Source organism: Esox lucius, chromosome 7 (assembly GCF_011004845.1).
Source record: "Esox lucius isolate fEsoLuc1 chromosome 7, fEsoLuc1.pri, whole genome shotgun sequence".
Classification (NCBI taxonomy): domain Eukaryota; kingdom Metazoa; phylum Chordata; class Actinopteri; order Esociformes; family Esocidae; genus Esox; species Esox lucius.
In genome coordinates this window covers 33017295-33032774 of record NC_047575.1, presented here as the reverse complement: position 1 = coordinate 33032774, position 15480 = coordinate 33017295, and the positions used below count along the sequence as shown (strand labels likewise).

General features: G+C 40.3%; 1 protein-coding gene across 6 annotated transcripts in view; it reads right to left on the bottom strand.

Moving 5' to 3' along the window:
• arhgap32b (Rho GTPase activating protein 32b) overlaps positions 1–15480 on the bottom strand; it is a 168336-nt gene that overhangs the window by 17495 nt on the left and 135361 nt on the right. Inside the window, exon 1 of one of the 6 annotated variants that reach the window (XM_010893989.4) lies at positions 10301–10584. The exons of the other annotated variants lie outside the window; for them this stretch is intronic. The gene's annotated coding sequence lies outside the window, so the exon portion shown is untranslated. Of the gene's footprint in view, positions 1–10300; positions 10585–15480 lie in introns of those variants that run through there. 6 annotated transcript variants of the gene reach the window in all.

Genomic DNA, 15480 nt, shown 5'->3' with positions numbered 1-15480 from the left:
GTATTGGCCTAGTTGTTTTCTCCATTTGGAACAATGGGGAAAACATACCAAGTGAAAAACCTCAGCTTTTGGAGAGAACAATGGAGTTGGCAAAAGTTTTCAGGCATGTCCTTCAATGCAAATCCTTCACTGCAAATTGTAGATCACAGAGCCAATGTCTCCCTAAAAAAAACACACTTTTCCCATGGGAGAGAGATTTGCCTGCTGTATTGGCTGACACGTTGCAACAAACAAAACAGGCTACCATATTCCAATAAAAAACCTTTTCTGAGTTACTCTACTCTCATCAATGTAGTATCCAAATACTATTGGATTTAATCATGAACAATAACTTCTACATTGCTGCATTTGGAGCCAATGAGACCTAGAATTTCCCCTGTGAGAAAGATAAATAAATTGGTGCTGTAACCCACCACAAACTGCTGAGACAGCTTTGTTTACCAAACGTTGAGGCATCAAAAGGGCTTTGCATATCATGTGGGGGCTGACAGAGCAATTGTATCGGCTTACACTGACTGTCACTGTTATTTAGGAACCCGCATCAACAGAAGCCGATGGGAAAGCAACCCTGCAAGGCAAGCAAGACTTTCAAGAGCTGTATGAAGATTGCTTAGCTCAATGTCAACTCCACTAACAGCGTAGGGGCAATTCCAAAAATGCTCTTTGGAAAATCAAACTGACTAAAGGAAAATGAAGAGCTCACCTGTGAACAAAAAGTCACATTTGGGTAAAGCACTACACTGTTCTTTGTAACATTAACGCTCAGATTTAAAGCAAATGAGCAGAAGACTAACGGCCGGGTTAGTCGATCAGGGAAATGTTCCCCCAGAAAGCGGCTTATAACATTCTATGCCTCTGGAAATGTATAAAATGTCTGAGTCAGAGTCAGCAGGGCAGAGATGCTCCTTGGGTGGCAGGATGGTTACCATGATGCGTTAACAGGGCAGAGAGCTGCTCCTTGGGTGGCAGGATGGCTACCATGATGCATGGACAGGGCAGAGAGCTGCTCCTTGGGTGGCAATATGGCTACCATGATGCGTGGAAAGGACAGAGAGCAGCTCCTTGGGTGGCACGACGGCTACCATGATGCGTTAACAGGGCAGAGAGCTGCTCCTTGGGTGGCAGGATGGCTACCATGATGCGTTAACAGGGCAGAGAGCTGCTCCTTGGGTGGCAGGATGGGTGGCAGGATGGCTACCATGATGCGTTAACAAGGCAGAGAGCTGCTCCTTGGGTGGCAGGATGGCTACCATGATGCATGTATAGGGCGGAGAGCTGTTTCACAATTGAACAAAATACATGATTTTCAACAGGATTGACCCAGACTAAAATTTATTTTTTTCGACTGAGAAATGATCTTTGGACTAATCGACTAGTTATAGTCTCTTTTGTTTCACCATAAATAAGACACTCTGTATGACCAGCAAACCCTACATTAACTGATGAATGTAAGACAGTAACCTATATGTATGAACTGTAGACATGATTGCATGATTGAAAATGCGCTGTACCACACCTGGCTGAAGAGTTTGGAACTGTGTGATACAGAGACTGGGAACTGTGTGCTACACAAAATCTGCATACATTCCCAGTTTGTTGCTGCATCCGCAAATGCAAGGTAAAATGCTGCCATGCAAAGAAGAAACCATAAACAACATCCAGAAACACTGTCGCCTCCTGTGGGCCTGAGCTCATTTAAGATGGACTGAGGCAAAGTGGAAAACTGTCCTTTGGTCTGACAAATCAAAATTGTTAATTATATTTGGGAATCATGGACGCTGCGTCTTCCGGGCTAAAGAGGAGAGTAATCATCTGTGATGGTATGGGGGTTCATTCGTGCACATGCCAGGGGTGACTTGCACATCTGCAGAAGGCTGGTTGCCTGCCTGCAGTCCAGACCTGTCACCCATTGAAAACGAAAAAATTTACAAAGGAGACACCAATCTATTGAGCAGCTGAAAGCAAGAATGGGGGAAAAAATCATACTTTCAAAACTACAGCAATTGGTTTCCTCAGTTCCAAAACACTTAGTGTTGTAAAAAGAAGAGGTGCTGCAACACAGTGGTAAACATGCCCCCGTCCCAACTCTTTTTAAACATGTTGCTGCCATCAAATTTTCTGGATTTTTGTTTTAGATTCCGTCTCTCACAGTTGAAGTGTACCTATGATAAAAATTACAGACCTCTACATGCTTTGTAAGTGGGAAAACCTGCTAAATCGGCAGTGTATCAAATACTTGTTCTCCCCACTGTATATGCATCATCTATAAGCATAGTCACTATCATACCTCAGTAAGCAATACAATTCCAAGTTTGACAGAAAGTGGTTATGATGAGAGACCTAATCAACACATACATGACAGATTGCACAATTTTTTGTATCCTTTTTGGTTCGACAGCTTCATTTTTAAATCCAGTGATAAAAAATCAATGACTGCAAGTCTTTAAGATGCTGAAGCGGTATGAAATAATACCAAAATGAAAAAGGAAGGCAATACTACTTCTGTCAGTTTCAACACAAAGCAGCTACTGTCCATTCTTATTTTTACAACTTTAGCATCTACGTGTCACTGTAGACGGCAGTTTAAATCAAATCCCACATTACACTTTTGCATAGCATAAAATCACTCAATAAAGCTATTCATAATAAACCAGCATTTCTTCAAACACTGATCCATCCATCTTCTCCCGCTTATCCGGGGCCGGGTCGCGGGGGCAGCAGTCTAAGCAGGGATGCCCACACAAACACTGATGTTTCTCCAAATCAGTCCATTCACAAAATTATCCAGGGAATTGCTTGGGTCAGAATATTAGTGGGAAATTGCAATAATTTGCTTGTTTTCACCCTTTTTTTCAAGAGAGAGGGTGTTCGTGAAAGAGACGAAGGAGGCCAAAACTTGGTCAGAGGGCCAAGATGGTACGTTATCAAAAGTGTTGTGATTGCTGGAACATGTAACATTGCACTCTGGGACTGGATATGTGGTCAATCAACAGTTACCAACATAATAGCAAACATCACGCTGCCTCTTGGCTGTTGGCCCCGCATCAACCACCACATTCCATTCAATTAGGCCAGGTTATTTCAAAGGATGCCTGCAGGCTGACCGCAGATGCAAACAAGGTCAGAGTTGGTAGTTGTGAGTGGCATTAGTTGAAACCTCACTAGAAATACATGATTTGTGGTGAGTTTTGCATCTACCCCTTAATTTACTAATTAGGTATTGTTGCCTGGACATTCAGATATACAGTGGCTCTTAGAAGTATTCACCACCCTTGAAATATTTCCCATTTTATTGTGTTACGACATGAAATTAAACTTTATATTAATATAAAAAAAGTAATACATGTTTGCAATGACATCTGAATGAGCTATGGTGCAACCAATTGTCTTGTCTAATCATGTTGTTAGTTCAATAGAGTCCACCTGTGAGCAATTAAGGTGTTTCACATGATTTCATGGTAAATACACCCACAATGGGTTAGTACAGTTCCTAACAAAACCTACATCATGAAGATGAAGGAACATTCGTAGCAGATCCAGAATATGGTTCTTCAAAAGCACCAATAGTAGGACATTAAACATTCCAAAATATTGAATATCCCATGGAGTACAGTAAAGTCCATCATTAAGATCTGGAAATAATATGGAACAAGTGTGAATCTGTCTAAAACAGACAAAAACAGATTATCCAGGTGAGAGGAGCAGTAATCAGGGAGACTAGCAAGAGGGCTATGGCAACTCAAAAGAAGTTACAGTCTCTCATGACTGAGCTGGTAGACAGTCTGCATACTGCAACAATAACCCGGGGGCTTCACAAGTGACCTTCATAGGAGAGTGGCAAAAAATAAAGCCATTGTAAAAAATAAAAAATAAAGTTTGAAGGTATGTGATTCTCTGAGACCAAGTGGATGAAGACTATTGTTGATGAGACCAAAAAAGCGCTTTTCACATCTATGCTATGTTTGGCACAAGCCTAACACCACACATCATCCTGAGAAAACCTCAAATCCTTACTGTGAAGCATGGTGGTGGCAGCTTTATGCTATGGGGATGCTTCACTGCATCAGGACCTGGAAAGCTTGTAAAAATAGGGGGAAAAATGGATGCAGCAAAGTACAAAGATATCCTGGAAGAACATCTGCAGGATAAATGGGATATGGGAAAATATTAATCTTCCAGTAGGAAAATGACCCCAAACATACAGCTAAAGCCACACAAGAGTGGATTAAAAACAAAAACAACAATATTCTGGAGTGGTACAGTCAAAGCCTCGACTATAATCCCATAGAAAATATGCGGAGGGAGCTGAAGGTTCGAGTTGCCAAACGTCAATCCAATTGAGAATATGTGGACTGCTCAAATTCCAATATGATGGACCTTGAGCAATTTTGCAAAATAACAGGAAAAATTGCTGTGTCTAGATACGCAAAGCTGGTAGAGACTTAACCAAATAAGCTTTTGTTGCAATTAAAAGGGGGTGAATGCAAAGGTATTGATGCAATGAATAATTTTATGTTTGTATTTGTAATTCATGTAGAACAATTAGATTTTATTCTTCACTTTGACATTATTTACCTTTTTGTGTGGATCAGTGCCAAATCCTTGATTAAATAAATTTTGATTTCATGTTGTAAAAGGATAAAATGTGGAAAAGTCCAATACATTTGAGAGCCACTGTAATTACTATTAAGATTAAGGTTGCAGGCTAGACCAACTTCCAATCAATTTTTTTTTTACGGTCATCGCAAAATGAATGGCAATTTGTGACTGATATTTGGTTTGACAATCCATTCCAAAACCATTGGCATTAATATGGCATTGGCCCCCCCTTTGCAGCTATAACAGCTGCCACTCTTCTGGGAAGGCTTCCCACAGGGTTTTGGAGTGTCTCTATGGGAATATTTGCCAATTAAGCTAAAAGAGCATTTGTGAGGTCAGGCACAGATTTTGGACGAGAAGCCCTGTTTCACAATCGACATTCCAATTCATCCCAAAGGTGTTCAGTGGGGATGAGGTCAGGGCCCTCCACACCAACCTCATCAAACCATGTCTTTATGGACCCCACTTTGTGCACGCAGGCAGTCATGCTGGAACAGGAAAGAGCCTTTCCCACAATGTTGCCACAAAGTTGGACCACCCAGTGTTTCCCTCTTATTGTAAACAGAGCCACGCAACCCCACTGCTAAATTGTAATGTGCCACTACAGAAATGTATTATGAAATACAATTTTACCAAGCTGAGCACTGTTTACCATTGCGCACATTATAATTTCACAAGAGTATCAGAGCAGAACAACGACATCCTGCACAAAACTTTCGGAGTATCAAGCAAGCAAGGTCAGAGAAACATAACTGGCTGTGTCTCTGCATACGCATGTCTGTGTGGAACTGTCGGTAAGTGGCTGTCACATTGATATAAGGCAGGTAGCCATCGTTAGCCAGCTCACTGTCACAACTCGATCAGAGGAATAATATATATGAAACAAAATGGGAAAACTATAAACAAAACAAAATTACAAAAAGTTGAAGAATATTACAAGGTGGAGCACATTGAGAAATGGTCAGGGCTTAAGTAAATAAATGTAGAGAACATATCAAATACTACAAAAAGCATATTTTGACGATATTGTTGTTAATTTGCTAGTGCTCATAAGCTTTGGACAGGAATTGTGTTATAAATCTATCAAATTCAGTCACAGAATAACAACAACAAAATCTAGAAAAACGCATGTCACAAATGTTATACATTGATTTACATTTTATTTAGGTACTCGATTCCCTCTCAATCAGAAAGATTTCTGGCTCCCAGGTGTCTTTTATACAGGTAACGAGCAGAGATTAGGAGCACACTCTTAAAGGGAGTGCTCCTAATCGCAGTTTGTTACCTGTATAAAAAACACCTGTCCACAGAAGCAATCAATCAGATTCCAAAATCTTCACCATGGCCAAGACCAAAGAGCTGTCCAAGGATGTCAGGGACCAGATTGTAGACCTACACAAGGCTGGAATGCGCTACAGGACCATCGCCAAGCAGCTTGGTGAGAAGGTGACAACATTTGGTGCTCTATTTCGCAAATGGAAGAAACACAAAATAACTGTTAATCTCCCTCGCTCTGGGGCTCCATGCAAGATCTCACCTCGTGGAGTTGCAATGATCATGAGAACGGTGAAGAATCAGCCCAGAACTGCGAGAGGATCTTGTCAATGATCTCAAGGCAGCTGGGACCATAGTCCCCAAGGGAACAATTGGTAACATACTACGCCGTGAAGGACTGAAATCCTGCAGTGCTCGCAAGGTCCCCCTGCTGAAGAAGCACATGTACAGGCCTGTCTGAAATTTGCCAATGAACTTTGCCAAGAGTTGTGGTCAGATGAGACCATTGAAAATGGGTCATAGATGGGTATTCCAGCCAAAGTAACAAAGGAGTGGCTCAAGAAGAAGCCCATTAAGGTTCTGGAGTGGCCTAGCCAGTCTCTAGACCTTAATCCCACAGAAAATATGCGGAGGGAGCTGAAGGTTCGAGTTGCCAAACGTCAGCTTCGAAACCTTAATGACTTGGAGAAAATCTGCAAAGAAGAATGGGGAAAAAATCCCTACTGGGATATGTGCAAACCTGGTGGCCAAATACAAGAAACATCTGACCTCTGTGATTGCCAACAAGGGTTTTGCCACCAAGTACTAAGTCATGTTTTGCAGAGGGTTAAAATACTTATTTCACTCATTTTTTTTTTTATTCTGTCTCTGACTGTTTAAATAAACCTACCATTAGAAATATAGACTGATCATTTCTTTGTCAGTGGGCAAACGTACAAAATCAGCAGGGGATCAAATAATTTTTTCCCACACTGTAACTATGTTTTTACCCCCACTTTAACCCCCAATAAAACACACAGTAATACTGTATAAGGAATTCATATTGCCTTATTTGCTAGTAGCTAGTGCTTTCATTAGGAGTCTGGGAGACAATTCATCAACAGTTTTTGATAGTGGTTATTTGAGGGGGAGGACATTATTATTAGGGAATGTCATTAAGAAAGTATTGTCAAATAAAGTAAAGAAAATACATCTCACTGCTGGAAAGAAAAGTAGAGGAAACAATGAGAACCCAACTGTCTACAACATCTTTGTATACTGTAGCATTAAGATTACCTTCCACTGGAAATAAGCCCAAAGCCTGAAACAGTCCCAGACCATTATCCCTCCTCCACCAAACTTGACCAAACATAAATTTCATAAACTGACTTGTGGCAAAGGTGGCATCCAATGACTGTGCTGGATTTTAGATTTCATGGCTATGTGCTGGATTTTATGCACCCATGAGCAATGGGTGTGGCTGAAACACCTAAACTCAATAATTAGTACGGGTGTCCACATACTTTTGGGCCCTACCCAATTAGATGCAAGAGCAGACCCAAAAAGAGTTTTGTTTGTGGGAGCCATTTTGTGTCCACTGCAAACAGCAGATATGCATCTGCCCATTAAATGTGGTCCTGAGAGACACTGACCTCTGTTTGTATGAGAGAGCTGCAGTATGGGCCAGAAAGGCTGATTGTTCCAAACTGAATAACCCATTGGTGTAAGTATTCTGGCTAAGTAAAGAGGGATGACGTCAACCACAAGTGTGTGGTGTCACAGAACAACTATGCAAATAGTCTTACAACAAAAAAGAAACACTAGGCAAGCCTCGTTCAGCCTGGCTGTGGGGAGAAGTGAATGTGGTTAGCCAGGGATGGGGTTGAAGAGCAGCTATTCATTTACTTAAATTGTATTTACAGGCAATATTACTTCAGGCTTGTTTTACTGCTACAGGTGGTTTCAGAAAGCAAGTGGTGGACAAGGGCGGCTCATTCTTTTTCAATGGAGCCTTGGCTGTGAGTGCAATTTTACCAAGGCGGTGACGTTGGCAGTGCCCTGAATCCCACTTGCCAAGTACGCATAATAGAACAAAAAGTATTGGTGACCTACAACATGGACAGTGCACTCAATATACGAATGCACTTCGTCCTACAACACCATGATAAAGCAGAACTTCATTTAATAGCAGCATAGTATATCAAAAGATCGCTTCAATAACATTGTTTAACAAACAAGCTAGCCTGCTAACCCTGTTGTCCCAATGCTAACAAGCGAACATCAATAGCTTTTGCATTAGTGAAGTGATTTTTTATATTGATGTTGGGGATACATCGTTTTATATCCATAATCACCATAGAAGAAAGGCAGTGTTGTTTTATTTAGTCTAGTTTTAGTCATTTTGACAAAAAGATATTTCAGTTAGTCACACCTATATCATTTGAGTAATGATTTGTGTCAAGTTATTGTGAAAATGACAAAAGCAGTGAGCCATTATAGTCAACAAAATGCCCTTATGTTTTGTCACATTTTAGACCAATCAGTTGCCTCATTAACCTTCAGTATCCTAAACATATCACCATATTAAATAAGGCCAATGAAAAATATCAATATTTTTTTGTTTCATTTTCCTGTTTCTATTTAGTCAGTAATCGTTTCGTCAAATGCCACTGAAAAATAGGTATTTATGAAATGATTATTTTCGCCACTAATTTTGTTGACAAAATTAACACTGATGTCGTGTTGGGAAGGCTGTTTGCTGGTGAAGATGTGTTGCTGCTAGCTACTGGCGGCGGCAGTGTTTCGTCTGTGGACATCTCTAGCTTGTCTAAGGATGGAATCTTTGGGCTTCCTTTACCTGGCGGTCAAAACACAAGGAATCTGAAAAAGCAGAGTTATTCAATGTTTTTTTTTTTTTGGGGTGTAGAGGCCCACCCACCTTGTGGTGGCTGCAGGGTTTTCCCAGCCACTAGTGACTGTGACATAAGCTATATGAATATTAGTGTTGTCCCTGTGAGTAAAATAGAATGTACAGGTAAAGAATGTATTCAAGACAGTTCATATTCAAGTCCCGATTGGTCAATAGACTCATTCAAATAGTCTAATTTAACACGTTCATTTTGAGATGCAAAAACCCCAACTCCATTCCATACTAGCAGACTTAAACTCTGCCTTACAAATACTTGTATACAGGACAGCATTTGTGGTGAATTTCCTGCCTCAGCGGACAGTTAAACTTCAGCCAATGAGGCTCTATTTTCCTTTTGGCTTGTTTGCTTGGTTTACTGTTTGTAGCACTAGCAACCGATGCTTATAGCCAGCTTATCCTCAGCTAATCTTTCTTGTCCCTGGCCAGATCGGATACCCGGTCTAGTGGGTGGAAGAACGCATCTCAAAAGCAATTTAACAATGGGTAGTCAGTCAGTCAGTCAAACATTTGCTCTTCTTGGCCGGCTCAGCTTAAGCAATCTGGCAAAAATGAATAAATTTAACAATATTTGACTTGGTGGATCGGTCTCTGACACCTCGTTTTCAGCTAGTCCACATTGAAGACATTTGCCTAAACCTAAACCAAGAAGTTGAAGACATTCAAATTAAAAAGCCCAATGGAACTCTAAAGGATCAACGTGACAAGCTATGAATCAATGTAAAACGTTGTTATAGAATGACTGCCACAACTCTAATGCGATAAAAAAAGGGTAAACATAATTAAACTGTTTTTGTGAGCATAAGGAAATTCTGATGGAGTCTGTCTGCCTACTGTTGAATATTTACAGGCCCTCACAATGTACGCTACTTAGGCAAGGAAACTAAAGCCTTGTCGGGCAATATGTATAACCTGTGAAAATGTTAAGCAGAGGCTGGTACCCCACCAAAGTCATTTAGAAGTATATCATAATTTTACTGCTAGGAATGTTGGGATTCATTAGAATTTCTTCAACCTAAGCAATAAGGCAAGAGAGGTGTGGTATATGTCTTATACACCACTGCTAAGTGCTGTTCTTAGGCACGACACAACGCAGAATCCCTGGATACAGCCCTTAATGGTTATATATTTACCATATACATTTACAACCAATTCCTCTATTACAACACATTACGGAGTTGGTTATTCGATACGTCTCGGAAAAAGTAGCGTAAAACAAACAAGACCTAACCACCCGGTTTTTCTCCCAGACTGTAGAACCAGTGCGCCATGACTGTTACATTATAAAACAATAACGTCTTATGAATCCAGCTTAGATGATAGGGGAAAAACGGTCAAATTCCAAGAATGTGACCCATAACTCAAGCTTTCATTGGTTGAAAAAAAATAATTCTGAATCAATATAAGAAACCTTTGATTAATGCCAAATTAACTGATTTTTTTGGAAATGTCCTCAAATCAAAGATATAAAGGTACATTGAATACCTTACATCCCATAACCTAATATTGGACTATTCTTACCTGCGTATCGGTGAGATTCTGTCTTTATGAAGCGACTTTAAATAAAGAATCCAAGGTAAAGTGTAGGCATTTTCATACAGACGCTCGTCCGTTAACAGCAAATCCTCATACTGTGTTTAATATGACCAAAGGACAACCAAAATGTAACTAACAAAGCATATGCTTCCCCGGAAAGTGAAGAGCCTTTTCAGAAAGATTTCTAATATTTCTTCTCACTCAACGAGTCTAGCGTGTTCAGTCCACCCGCAAACAAACTTTCTTCACAACATTCTTTCCTTTCCCCCCTTTCAGTTAATGGCCAGCCCCTTCCCGTGTCAGTTTACAATCCACCAGTCACAGTCTGTCACAACGTCTCGCATGGAAACGCTATACAAATCGATGTAGCATACTGATACTCCGTTTCAAATCGGGTAAATCCGTTCTTTTCGAGATGGAAAAAAAACAGCTATATAAATATGTCAATCGCCATCGTGGCATATATGACGCTGTAAAAGAGAGTACTATGTCAATCATCTGAAACATTTATATAGCCTACGGAATATAAAAATGATATAAATTGCCATTCACTGTGTACCTGTCTCTCAGCTTCGATGACCGTAACTACTAGAGTTTAACAAAATCGAAATTGAACAGAAACCCACAAAAACCCCACTCCGACAAGTGAATCAAATGTGCATTTTATTCAATTAGTGGAGTCGTGTGGGGTACACGCCGTATACCTACTTTTCATTAGACATTGCGAATAGGCTTCTTGTTTCCAGGAGGCAGTGCACATATACTCGCTTTTTAATCACCACTGACAGGTATCGAAATAGTTCAGTGGAGCTGTACACCGTATGAATTAATAAGCTTCATATCAGAATGTTTACTAAACAATTAGGATAAACGATTCACATTAATGCGCAGCTGGTCGCACTGAGACAGGGATATGCGCGGACTTTCCGAAATACAATTAACTGGTAATGTGCACAGCATGGAGCGGTTTCATGGACATATACGGAAATATCTGTTAGAAAGAGAGAACTGAAGACGCAAAACCCTCATTACGATAATGCCCTGGTCGCTATACAATCAAAGTTATTTTAAAAACCAATAGAACGGGAGAGCGGATATAAGGAAGTGCCGATAACTTCTATGCTCAGATATGTCTGGGCTACTTTGAAACAAAGTAACACTTCTGGTTGATAGGGGCTGTATCATGCTGTATCAATTATTTTCAACAATCCAGTGGCCGTTTGTTTTACCTACTCCATTTAATGCGAACGGGAACAGAAATGGGACCCTAGTCAGTTAGCAAGGTCCAACCAGGATTTGTCTAGACCCTATAGCCATTGGGAGAATTTAGGTAAAACCGCCCTGCAAGGACAGAAAAATGTTTTGTCAGCTCAGGGATTCAAACTATCACCTTTCCTTATTGGTATGATTCTCAACACAGCCTATGCTACAGAAACAATACTAACCCTAACAGCACTGATAGATATCTGCACATTTGAATTAAAGGATGATTTTTTTGTTGCTATTTCCAGGTCAACAAGTTTGACTAATGTGAACAACACATACTTAATACCAGAAGCCTTAATCATGGAGTAATGTTGTGGAATAATACCCACTTCTCTGCACACCACCAGACCACTGTGTCTAATCAAAAGGATGTAATCCACATTGATTCTCTAAATTAAAAAAATCTGAAAATAATATAGTTATAGTCTATTTTCTCTCTACCTGGCATACACATTCCAGAACACACCCATCTCATTTAGAACAGATGGAGTTGTCGAGGCCAAAATGGACATCCCCTATTTACTATCAAGTTGCAGATCCTGAAAAGCTCAAATTCGTACTCACAGATTCGTATCCCCTGCACCAAAGAAATCTGTCAAACAAAATCTGTCAAGCAATTTGCGTTGTGAAATAATCAAACAGTCCACGCTGTATTTGTCTATAATATATTCAGTAGCCTAAACGAAACAAACCATTCCCATTGTATTCTCTTAGGCGACTACGCACAAGTTGTGGGTAGGCCAAAAACAGGACCCACGGGTTATTGTAGGTGCCTGAACACCCTTGTCCGGCGATAAAGAGACTCTGTTGCCGTCATCCCTCAAGCCCAAACTACACAAGGTCTCTGTGCCTCACATAGTTTCACAGCCTGAGGCATGTGTGTCAGCAAATCAACCAAATCCCCATGAGGAAAAGCAGGCGCAATCTTACTCAGTCTTCACACACCCTCTCCTTTCCATCTCTCATTTTCTCTCACAGACACATCAGCTGTCTTGGCTCGTTTGCACTCCTAGCAGCTGCCAAACTCACAATATTGGTCCCCAGACAGGAAGTCAGCTCCAATCGGGGAAGGAAGTAGGGATGGAAAGAGTAGTGGGGTCAGAACATCTGGACAAAGCTGACCACACTGTTGCTGGGACTGTAGTGTGTTTGGATGATGTGAGTGTCTCTCAGACTTTGAGAAAGTGACACAAAAGGCTCTAGGTCTAGTTACATTGTAAGACAAATTTCTGAAAAATGAAAACCCACAGTCACTCAAAGGTGTCTAAATATAGAGATGCAGCCAGGTGCAAATCATTTCTGTCATTCTGTTCACTCTGAGATCATATCAACCAAGTTTCCATCTAAAAGGACAAAAGCCATCTCCATGCAGCAGGAAAAGTGTGTGTATTTAAACAAGTCAGGGTTCCCCTGTTAGGAATGTAGCCATTTCAGTCACCATGGAGAAGACTGGGGTTCTAACTGCTGCAGGACAAAGCCTAATGAACCAAAGGATCATTTTATAGCCCTTACTTTAAAGCAGGTCTTGAATAAATCAAGCCAGTCTAGACCCTTGCCACAGCTGAAAGTCTTTCAAGTGAAACCAAACACAATAGATAGCTACAGCTGGCTAGGAACTATGGAACGCCAAAGGGATCAGAATTCATTCGTTCAGAACGCGAATTGTCTAGCGCCTTGTGGCTAAGCAAACGCCTGTGCCTGTTAAATGAGCGCATACGCCTGTTAGCCACGCTTGTTAAACTAAAACAAACGTTTACTCCAGGTCCATAGGGATAACTCAGTTGTACTGAGAAAAACGTCAACTAAATTTCGTTTTTGTTTCCTGTATTGCTAATACGAATCTTTAATCTGTACTGGCCAATTAGCCAACTTTGTTGTAGAACTAATCAACAATGAATTTGCCAATTAATAAACTGAACTTACCTTGTGTCCTCGACAAAATTGGAGTAGGTTTCACTGTGCTTTAAGAAAGTATTATATAAAACGGATGTGCTTTTTTCCCTCCTGCATCTCCACATTAACTCTTCAAATACTTCTTTATTCTTACAGATTTGTCCCTCATCAGCTTCCACCTTTTCTGGCAAGTTGCTGGCTCTTCGCACAGAATTTCTCCTATACTATCAAAAGTTAATCGATTTGAGCCATGCCTCCAGACTCCATTGTTGTTTCGTCTTTGTTGATACAGGAATTCAAATTTGGTCGGAATTCCATACTCTCTGTAAAACCCTCCCTCCGCCATCCAACCAATCATCGTTTGTGCGGCTCTGCGTTTCATGTACACGTAGCTACGCACTTTTACATTTTTGAGCTGGTGCGCCAGGCTGTGCGGTTCTCTGTGCTGTCCGCAGATCCTACGCAGACGCGTTTGACATTGAAGCATAAATCAGCCTTTAATCAGGTTTAACGCGTACATTTGCGCCTGTTATTCTAACGCCTACACCTGTTACCAACGCCTGCTTGATAAACGCTTACAGGTGCTAGATAAACGTTTGTCTGATTTAATATGCTCCACCTTTTATTATGTAAATATAGTCACTCTTTACTATTCATGACTGAAAAGTAAAGATAACAGCATAACGTTTATCAGGTAGCCTACCTTATTAGGTTATTTTGATTAATACATAATAAATTAAATACACTGAATGGAAATGTGATCAATAAAATATAATAAACCTTACCTTAAATACTGTTTAAACGGTTAAAGACCTATTATACAGATTTTTTGATTTAATGTTATTTCTGCAAAAGATAGGGGATCTAGAACTAAAAGCCCCCTCATACTAGCCCCATTGACTACAATTATCACAGTCCCAAAAACATGATAGAAGTGACAGAATTAGATGTGTCTTCAGACAGCTGTCACTCATTCACTGGCAATGCCTACACCACTTGGTCCTCTGCATAGATGCTGCATGCATCAACCAGGTTTGTCATGCCACCAGATATCAAATGTTACATTGTTATAACACCTTTCCAGACAGTAAAAGCTATCATGTCAGCAATGTTAGAATGCCCACAAGTTGAACAAGACCTTAAAGTATGTTTTATCTTTCACTTTACATCCCATAACTTGGGGGTGTTAGTTGGGGTGGGTGTTTGATGTTATGAGTTTTAATGGTCACATTTAGAATAGAATAGAACTTCATTGATCTGCGAGGGGACCTTTCTTAGAAGCAGATGCATACCACAATGTACGTTAACATTTTGCATTACATTTTGGTCATTTAGCAGATGCTCCTATCCAGAGCGACTTACAATAGGTGCATAGATTTAAGAGAACCTAGGTGAAACAATGACAAATCAGTAGTAAGAGCATTCAATATTTGGACAGGGAATGGGCAAAAGTTGTGCTGGAATAAAGATCATACAAATCGGCATAACAAAGCTTTTTAACACAACAGAGATGGTGGATGTCGTCTAATATAAGTACTAATTGAAGAGGAAGGTTTTCAGATGTTTCCTGAAAATGGGTAGGGACTCTGCCATTTTAGCCTCCAGTGGAAGCTCGTTCCACCATTGAGGAACCAGGACAGAAAAGAGTCTTGACTGCGTGGATCAGGAGGTGGCTTCCCAAAGATGTGGGACGGCCAGGAGCCCAAACAAGGCCGAACAAAGAGCATGTGTAGGGATGTAGGGTTTGAACATTGCAATATAATATTTAAAGTGTATGTATTTTTTTTAACAAACATTTGTTTTCAATACACTTAAAGTAATGAAGATCAAACTTGATCCATCTTACCAGCTTTTGGTCTACCCTGTCCCCCCTGTAATTATTGAAACAGTAATGTTTTAATTTTGGCTTTATGTTTCAAAAGCTGTGATAAAAGAAAATGGTGTCTATAAAGTTAATTTATAGATTGTGCTTTTTTATATATAATATCTGGACACCAAGTGTATTG